The 10,244-nt window shown below is 26.9% G+C and overlaps 2 long non-coding RNA genes across 2 annotated transcripts; one reads left to right on the forward strand and one right to left on the reverse strand.

The window, feature by feature from the left end:
* Window positions 1-698: 698 nt before the first annotated feature.
* LOC107861065 lies at window positions 699-4,205 on the reverse strand. The gene is made up of 4 exons (XR_007052193.1): window positions 4,103-4,205; window positions 3,868-3,965; window positions 3,488-3,536; window positions 699-760 (listed from the first exon to the last, which is right to left on the reverse strand). It is a non-coding gene; the product is annotated as an uncharacterized LOC107861065 (long non-coding RNA).
* Window positions 4,206-7,324: 3,119 nt separating this feature from the next.
* Window positions 7,325-9,419, forward strand: LOC124895947. The gene is made up of 3 exons (XR_007052194.1): window positions 7,325-7,463; window positions 8,320-8,457; window positions 8,943-9,419. It is a non-coding gene; the product is annotated as an uncharacterized LOC124895947 (long non-coding RNA).
* The last annotated feature ends 825 nt before the right edge of the window (window positions 9,420-10,244 follow it).

Below are 10,244 nucleotides of genomic sequence, written 5' to 3' on the forward strand. Positions count from 1 at the left end.
GGTCATTACGTTAACTGTCTACGAAAGTGCGTAAAGTAGTCCAGAAAACTATGGGATCATGCATAACATTTCAGACCTTGCAACTTATTAACAAAACTAACAAGCCTCCTTTAAATATTCCAAAAATCCATCACCAAGAAACTTGGCACAAACTTACAGGCCTAACAAACCTAAAATTAAAGAGTAAATGAAGAAATCTAAAATCAAATAAAATCTAATCGCGGAGAAAAGCTTAAATGCCGAAAAATGCTCAAATTTCTCGAAAAAAAGATAATTATTTGATCTATTTACTCTTATTCTCGAAAAAGAATTATTACCTGAGCCTTATTACTCTTTCTCAGTGCATTGATGTTGCATAGAAAATTTTGTAAAGAATCAATTATGCCCTCAACTATATAATTTGTTGACAAATAAGCAATCACGTTGAAGCTCACTCTTTTAATCTACTAGTTTAGGTTTAAGCGCCTCGCGCGTGTACGTCACTTTGTTGAGTTCAAATAGTATACTAAATAGGATATTTGTTTAAATAATAAAGATGAACACAATAATTAAATTCAATATCTTTTGGAGAATTTATTTAATTAAACCTAATATTTACCAAAAAAATTTATCAAAGTCGATCGACATTCATCTACCACCTATAAACTGCAAACTGCAACAATATAATACGATGATAGAGACATCAAAACAATATAATTAAATCTAACCTTTACATAAAAAATTTCTCAAAGCCGTCTGACACTCATCTACCACCTGTAAACTATAATAAAATAATACGATAATAAAAATATCAAAATAATATAATTAAACTTTACCTTTACATAAAAAAAATTATCAAAATAAAAATATAAAAATAATACAATTAAATGTAAACTCCATCATCCTTTGGATAAAAAAAGTGGTATCATTGAAATATGACATGCAAATCACAAAAAAGTAAATATAAACCATGCAAATAACAGCTTAAGTTCTTTCTTTTTCCGCTGCTTGATTTATTTATGCTAGGGATATTGTTGGCCTAACTTGATCATGACAAACTCAACCTTACAAATGAGACACATTAGTCAGAGGCCAATTATTATGAAAATAACCCTTCGTCCAAATGAAAGCTTCTTTTCCTTTTAAAATATCGTTAACGTGTATCTCTAATATTTATATAAAAGTATTTCCTTAGTATAATCCTATTTTAGGAGTATTTTTTTATCTTATTTTAGGAGTATTTTTCTAATTGATCATTACAAAGGAAAATATTAATTGATTTTCCTTCCATATATTTTAGGAGTTCCATATATTTTAGGAATCTAATTATGAATATAATAAAAATAATTAAATAATAATAAATTAAAAAAATAGTGAAAAGACAATTTTGTCTAAAGAAGGTCTTTGAATGAGGGACAAAAAGTTCAAATCACTTTTCTAAGAGGCTTCACACTTTTAATATACTAGTTTAACCTCACGTGTCTCGCACGTGTAACATTTGATTATTTAAAATTAAATGATTTTGTATCCTTCACACTTTAATATATTAATGTAAACATAAACATATATTTTAGTGTAAGCACATATATATTTTACAACCAAAAGTTTTAAGTGATTGATGGATCATCACTTTTGTGTTTGTCATGAAGTATCTTTTTCCCTTGCTGCTAGGAGAGAGACATTAATTTGAATAATAATAATAACAACAATATTTTCATCTTCTCCTTAATTATTGTTTGAACTTGACATACACTTGTTAATTGTATAGCTTAAATAGTTCTATAATTTGATTTTATGTGGATGAGTTTAATGATGATGGTAATAAGAGAATTTATATCGTATTAAAAAAATAAGTAATTAATTGAAAGATAGCATAATACATAAATATGACCCTAAACTTGACACCAAATTATAACTTTGAACTTAAACTTTGATAGTGCATAAATAGGACCTTTAACTATTCAAAATCTGAACAAATATGACCTTCGATTTGCAACCCCATGCGTGAGTATCACTTGTGCCTACGTAGAAAGGTAATCCAATCACAGGATGTCACATCATTAAAAGAGCTGACTTGGAGGGACTTTTGGTCGGAGGTCATATTTGTGCAGTTTTGAATAGTTAAAGGTCACATTTGCCTTTCATCTGAAAGGACGTCGTTTTATTTTTTGTGTTAAAAAGGTGTCGTTATTATTATTATTATTATTATTATTATTATTATTATTATTTTATTTATTTCTATCGTTTTGCTTTTTGTGTTAAAACGACGTCTTTGTATTATTATTATTATTATTATTATTATTTTTATTTATTTCTATAGCAGCAACACCTAGCTTTTTTTTTTTATTAAAATAAAAGAACAACCATTAGCAAGGATTGAACCCGCGCAGTAGTCTGAAGGAAGCACCCAGGAAGAGCAAATAACACCACTGGGCTATCTAAGTGCCTTGTTTCATGTTGTTCAACATTAATATACGTACATAAATATAGATTTTCTATCTTATATATACAACGTAATTTTTTACCGAGGGGGCTCGGGTGAACCCCATGGAAACCATGTAGGTCCACCCCTGCGTTAATTTAATAACGTTTTAATAATGTTATTTTAATAACGTTAATTTGATAACGTTAATTTAATATACTACTACTACTTTCCTTAATAACGTTAATTTAATAACGTTTTACTAAAACTATAATTTTTTATTATTAGTATAGTTTCATCTTTAATTTAATATTTAAATAAATTATATTTAGATATATTATATAACTTAAATTCGCCCTCTGCTTTATAATATATATAGATACCCGCGTGATTTTTTCGTATGAGGCTGACCCACCTAATTAATAAATCTTCAATATTGCTCTTTTTCCGCAATGACAAAAGAAATTAGATGTCATTTTCATCTTTGAGCAGAAAATAATGAAAAAATAATAGTGAAAAGTCATTTAAATATATGGCATTATAGTCATTTTACCAGTTTTTTTTACTGTTGAAATGCTTTGATTTTAAGTTGGACGGGCCCAGTTTTGCGTGTTGAACACGCGTTTTGCCACGTAGGATCGGGAGTCATATTTGTGCAGTTTTGAATAGTTAAAGGTCATATTTGTGCATTGTCAAAGTTTAAGGTCAAAGTTATAATTCGGTGTCAAGTTTAGGGTCATATTTATGTATTATGCCTTGAAAGATTGAAAGATCAACTTTGTATGTGCATGCATTTTAACCTATCATCTTTTTACTTTCAAATCTTCTCACTTTATATAAATATAAATAGTACTCCTTTTGGTTAATTATAACAAAATTGGTGTCCAAAAATATCTCTTTCTTATTTTTATATTATAATTCTGAAATTCATTGTATAATCAAAGTATTTTTAGGCATAAATTTATTTATCCTAGTTTTAATAAATATCAGTAATGATTAAATATATTTATATTTAATTTTAAATGTTAACTCATAAATCAAGGAAACAAATAGGAAGATCATAATAAATTCAATTGGAGTTGGTACCTTTAAGAGAGAAGCCAACAACCTCCAATTTTCTTAATTCTCTCCCTCCCTGCATCGATCACGTCTGGTTTAGTTCTCGCCTTATCCTTGGGGTAAGTAATCAACCTCCCTTGTTTTTTCATAATACATGTTTAAAAACTTTCAACTCTCGTCTTTGATCCTTTTGTGCAAAAATAATGCATAAACTAAAACAACATGCAAAAAAGAGTATTGATTTTCTTAAGACACAACAAACATAGGACTTCAATCATTTAACATGTCCGTGCATAAAATTGAATTTGACACAAGATTACTATAGTGTTTCATTCCAAATCATTGTCTCTATCAGACGAGCCAAGATAACGTACGAAGTACTTTATGAGATGGGGAGATTACTTTACCTGAATAGATGGTTCTCATTCACAAATACTATCTCCGTGTTTTAATTTCCCTCCCACGAATGCCTTCAAACTCATACGAAGATACCAAGTATATCGATCTACAAAAAAATACTAAGTATGCATTCAATGAAAAAATAAGGATCGAAAAATGACGTTGCATTCAAGTTTTTTTATACAAAAATAATAAAGAAAAGAACAAAACCTTATATGAATATGCATGTGAGGAATTTCATACCTTTAGGCTTTTAGGTATTTCTCCGGTAAAGAATCAAAGAGTGAATGAATAAAACTTTATCTTTTAAGCCAATTAATAAGTTTGCTCACGATGTAAATACAATATAAAAAATAAAGAAAACATCAAAAAAGAAGAAGAAAACATACCTAACATATGTGCTTTAGAGTGAGATGCCTGAATTTGGTGTGAAAACATCTCTATCGTGTATTTATATACTTTACTTAGAAGTCCTTGATTATTAGTTGTTCATAGATTCTTATCATATATATATCTTTAATTTAGACCCCTTGTATTCGGAGGACTTTTTTAAAGGATTCCTTAATAATTATAATTCTCCTATAATATTATTATTCTTTTTTTTTATATTTAAAATTAAAAAATAGTGAAAAGACGATTTTGTCTTAAGTAAATATCTTTAATGAAGGACAAAAAGTTCAAACTACATTTGTTAGGCCATTCACACTTTTAATATATTATAGATATATCTATATCTATATCTATAATTTATAATATATTAAAAGTGTGAAGACCCTTAGAAAAGTGATTTGAACTTTTTGACCTTCATTAAAAATCTCTACTTTAGACAAAATTATCTTTTTTACTATTTTTTCTATATTTAATAGCTTGAAATTAACTAAAATTATAAGAGAAGAAAAAGAAATTAGTGTAACAAAAAGGACAAAAATCATACAACTAAAAGGAAAGAAACATACAACTAAAAGGAAAGAAAGATCACATCAGGAAGAGAAGAAAAATCTTACGCAAAAGGAATAAAAAGAAAACAAGAAAAGTAAACAATATCAAATTTTGTCGAATTTCTTTATTTAAATCATAATAACATATTTTAAAAATTAAGAATTACATATGATATGAAAAAAATTATAAGGTAAAAATATTAGAAGATAATAACTACAGAGTCCTAAAATATATGATTAAAAAAAAAAAATAAGGATTACCACAAAAGGTACTATCTAAACTTGGAAAGAATAAAAAGTTGATTAAAAAATTTATGCGTTCAATATGTTCAATTTTATTTCATCTAGAATTTTTAATCCATGTATATTTATTACGTGCTTTGGGTGAACATACTTTGTTTTTTATTTTAGGTTATTCTTGGTTGTTTGATTTGGAATTTTTGTTTCTTTCAAAAATTATATTATATTATTTGATTTGTTTTGTATCGATTTTGTAGGTATCTTGAAGACGAATGATGATGATAATGTCCACATGATTGATGAACAAAAATTTAAAGGTAAATTGATTTTAAATATCTTCTTTGTAAGACTTATAATATGTAATAGATAAAAAATTGTAATTGATCTGAACAAGCACGTGTACTAAACTAGGTGTGAAGATATTAGAAATATCATTTGAAATTTTTGCCCTTCATTAAAAGTCTGTGTTTTAGATAAAATTGTCTTTTCACTATTTTTCTAATATTAAGATTTTGAAAATTAATTAAATAATTATAGTAAACATTTCCTTATTAGATATCTTTTTCATTAGTTTAATAATTCTAAATCAACTAAAGTTGATTTTAAGAAGATTTAAAAAATCTAAAAAAAATATAAGAAATATCAAATTTGTAAAAGATTTAAGTAAGTAATCAAAGATGTTCTAAAGATTTAACTTTAAAAATAAAGAAAGATTTTAAATATAAAAAAAATATAAAAAAAAATTAGTCGTACTACAAATATGGTTCAAATCGATGCATCTCTCTTAATTTTTAGCAACAAGGAAAAGAGGTACAACATAACAAAAGCAAAATGACGATTGATTAACCACTTGAAACCTTTGGTGGTAAAATATATATGCTTACAGTAAAATATATGTTATGTTTACATTATTTTATTAAAGTGTGAAGGATCTTTTAAGAGTAATTTGAACTTTTTGCACTTCGTTAAAAATCTTAGCAATAGATAAAATTATCTAATTTTAAATAATTAAAAGTTACACTTGCGAGACACGTACGGCTAAACTAGTATATCTATAATCTATAATCTGTACTATATTAAAAGTGTGAAAATCCTTATAAAAGTAATTTAAACTTTTTGTTCTTCATTAAAAGTCTCTGCAATAGATAAAATTATCTTTTCACCATTTTTTAATTATTTTTATGATATTAAATATTTAAATAAAGAAGGTTTTCTTATTATGTTTAAATTTTTAATTTTATGGTAACTTTTTTCTTACGTCTAAAAAAAATAGGCAAAAGTCCTAATATGTTTCTTTGGAGCTTTTGTTTGGATCAAATACAATACTTTCAAAAATATTACTATATAATAATATAAGTATCTATCAAGCTAAGAATATTAATTGAAAAGAATTTCCTAACTTAGGAGTTACTACCTAAGTAGTCTAGGTAGAAATCCTAATTTATATTTGGGTAAATTTTTCATGCCTCAACGCGAGTTAGAAAGAAAATTAAATACTAACATAAATAATTTACTTAGCAAAAAATTAAAATATTATTATAAATAATTTTTTACCATAATTATTTTTTTACTTTTCCCCAAAAATAAAGAAAAAATTTCATATTTAGGTAAAAAAAAAAGTTTTGAACGTCTATAAATTGAACAATTTTTCTTCTACAACACATAATAGCATAACAAATTATTTTGTATGGTTGTAAGTAGTTTTGTTATTGAGTTTCCAACTTATTTTTTTGGTTTAATATTCAGGTTTCAGATTTCTTTTTCTGTAATGCTGTTGTTATTGATCAAGAATAACAAAATATCTTCTTATGTTTATAAGTAACTTTCGTTATTAACACTACAAAAAAGTGCAGAATTAACAATAATTTTTTAGCAACAATAATAATCTTGTTGCTAAATATCAATAAATGACAACGACTTTATTTAGTTGTTGCTATAGAATAAAGCTTTTAGCCATAATTTTTTTTTGTTGCCAAATGTATTAATCTTGTTGCTATAAACTCTGAATTAATAAATAAATTTAAATATAAACACATTGGCAACAATATATTTTTATTGTTGCAAAAATATATTGTCGCAAAAATTATTTTTTGGGGAGAAAAATACTTAAATTTCTCTACAACTTCGATGAATTTGTTGAAAAGAAATAAAGAACTATACCTCTTTCTCAAATTTTAGTAAAAAACAGAAGCGGAAAAAAACATTCCTCATTTTTCTTCTCACTTTACTTATTTTTTCCTCTTTTCATTCACTCAATTTAGGTTTTCTATTCACCATTCTCCTTCCCAATAGAGAGCTTTTGAAATCAATAAACTCTTATACTATTTGTAATTGTCCATCAACATGTCGATTAGAGCTTTGAATTATGTAACCGAAACTGAAATGCTAAACTCGAAAGAGTAAAAATTAAGCAAATTGTTGGCTAGGTAATTTCGTTGGAGTTTGTTTGTCTATGTTTGCTTCTGTATTGATTTTACATATCACTCAAATAAATGGTCACTGCAAATGTGGTGTGAGAAAGCATCAAGTGCTTGTTTCATGGTATCTTCAGTGTTAACTTGCTTTAGCTTTGGTTGTATACTTTCTTATAAATGCTTTTTCTTAGTCTTTTTTGGAGTAAAATTTTCAAATAGCCACTTAACTTTTTGACTATTGGCAAAGTCACTTATCTTATTTTTGTAACAATAACATTCAGCTAGATTTAGGATATATTTTTTGGGCTAAAATTTTTCTTTTTGGATGTTTAGTATGTTTCCAGATAATGTAGAGATAGGCTATAAAACATCTAGTCTAGGATATAAGGAAAGAAAAAATAATCCTAAGAATCCATATGTTAATCAAATAGTTTGACTTTGCGTTGGGATTTCATTGTCATTTATCATGCTTGCTTACTTTGTTCTGAACTTTTTTTTCTTGAGCCAAGGATTTTTTGGAAATAGCCTATCTTCACAAGATAATGATAAGGTCTACGTGCACTTTATTCACTCCATACTTCACTTTATGTGACTACATATGGAATGTTGATAGTTTTTCCAGAATGAACAGATAGGAACGTGAGGATGAGCTAAATAGGGTAATCATGTTTTTTTTTTCCTAGTTATCTGCTTGAGACTATTATCTCCTTGAATTCATCCCTTGTTAAAAATTGCCTTAGGAACTTACCTATGAACGTTTTAAATTAGTTTGACTTTTTGTATGCTTTTTCTATGTTCTTTAATTATTCACTTAAGCTTATTAGTTATCTCTTTATTGTCTTCTAAGTGTCTTTAGTTGTTAATTTAGGCAACTAGTCCTCAAACTTGAAGCCAACATGGTGGAGGAAGCTTGAAATCTATGAAAGATAGACCCAGCTAGCAGGACAAAGATGCATCAGAAGGCTCAGCTTTGAAGACTCAGGGCCTGAGGGAAAGATAACAACAGGTATCCATCTATTTATTTCTGCATATTTCTTGTTTTAGGATTTTTTTTGTGTTCCTATTTAGATACAGTTATCATTAGTATGAATTGTCTAACTTGGGGCAAAGGTTAAAACCTAAAGATAATATGTTGTAGTTTATCAAAATTTCTTTTAGTGTGAATTCTTCATGCAGCATGAGAGGATCTAACAAGTACATTCATCAATTAAAAGTTAATGTTGGTGCATTCTGTTCTTTCTGAAATTGTTGTTTGACTAGCTGCTAAGATTAAAGGTGAATCAGTTCTTTGTTCTTCCAATTAATTTTTTTGAACGTGTAACATATGTTTCTTTGATAGGCTCAAATTGGTTTTGATGCCATTAGAAGCAGTCATATTTATAAATAATCTTGAATGATGGTTAATTGATCTCGACTTATTTTCTCATTACCTATAGTTTAAAACTTTTATTTATCATGGCTTTTATAACTTTCTGAATTCTTATATCGAAGAGAAGTGTCGAAACAAATGGGTGGACTGTGGAGAAAGCGATGGTTTGTTTTGAACGAGAAAACTGAAAAGGTCATTGAGTGACATGCTCATCACTTTTTACATGATAGAGATAAATTATTCTATCTATCTCCACAAGATAGTGATAAGGTCTGTATATATTTTATTCTCTTCAGACTTCACTTTGTCGGACCATGCTTGATATGTTAATATCTACATAAGCATGTGCTTACTTCACTTTATATCCTTTTCTTTTGGTAGGACAAACATGTGCAAATCAAACACAATTGGCTATGTGATACCACAGTGCACAAGTTGAAAGAATATTTGTCGTGTTTCCAAGAGAATAGATTAAGATTTTATTGCATTGGATATGATACAATATCTTAGCTTCTTTTGTAAATAAAATTATACTTCTAGGAATCACATGTATTTGAAACTTGATCTATACATGTATATGATATGTTAATTTCTTTGCATTTAACATTTTGTTCATTTAAAATTTATAACTTTTATGGAAGTTCATTGAATTATTTAGAAGGAAATTGAATTTTGTAATTAACAATTCAAAATATTGTTACGAAATGTAAAAGCACCTAACAATGACAACAAATACTACTATTGACCAAAAAAAATTATTTATTGCAACAAAAATATTTTGTTGCTAAATAGTTTCTCAAGCTGCAAGTACGTGACTTTTTGTCAACAAAACATAATTTATTTGCAACAATAGTTTTTGTTGCATTAAGTTGGCTTTTCGCAATTATATTTTGGGTTGTTGCCAAAACTTTTCGCATCAGTAACTTACTGTAACAACATGCAACAACTTTTTTATTGTTGCCAAAAGTACTTTTTGCAACAATATCTAATATATGGCAACAAAATTTTTTGTTGGCAAATGCCTTCTTTCTTGTAGTGTGAATCTCCAACATAACTTCGTGGTTTTCGATTTCAGATTTTTTTTTTCTATTACATTAAATTTCTTGATAGTGAATAACAAATGTCCTTTCATGTTTGTAAGTATAGTTTCGATCGAGATTTATTTCATATGCCAATCTGAAACTCATAATATTGTTAAAGGGAACAAGATTATTGTATATTTTAAGTTGAAAATCCTGTGATGAGTAAAACAGTGCAAATATATTTTTTTGGTCAATGAAACTATAAATTTAAAATATACAGTTAAATTAAAAAATTAATATACACATGAGAGTAAATACAAAATTATTTTAAAAATAAAATTTACCGGTAAATATAAGGGGATGTCAATGTATTTCACATTGTCACTACCTTATTTATATCTT

The sequence above is a fragment of the Capsicum annuum genome, chromosome 2 (genome assembly GCF_002878395.1).
Source record: "Capsicum annuum cultivar UCD-10X-F1 chromosome 2, UCD10Xv1.1, whole genome shotgun sequence".
NCBI lineage: Eukaryota > Viridiplantae > Streptophyta > Magnoliopsida > Solanales > Solanaceae > Capsicum > Capsicum annuum.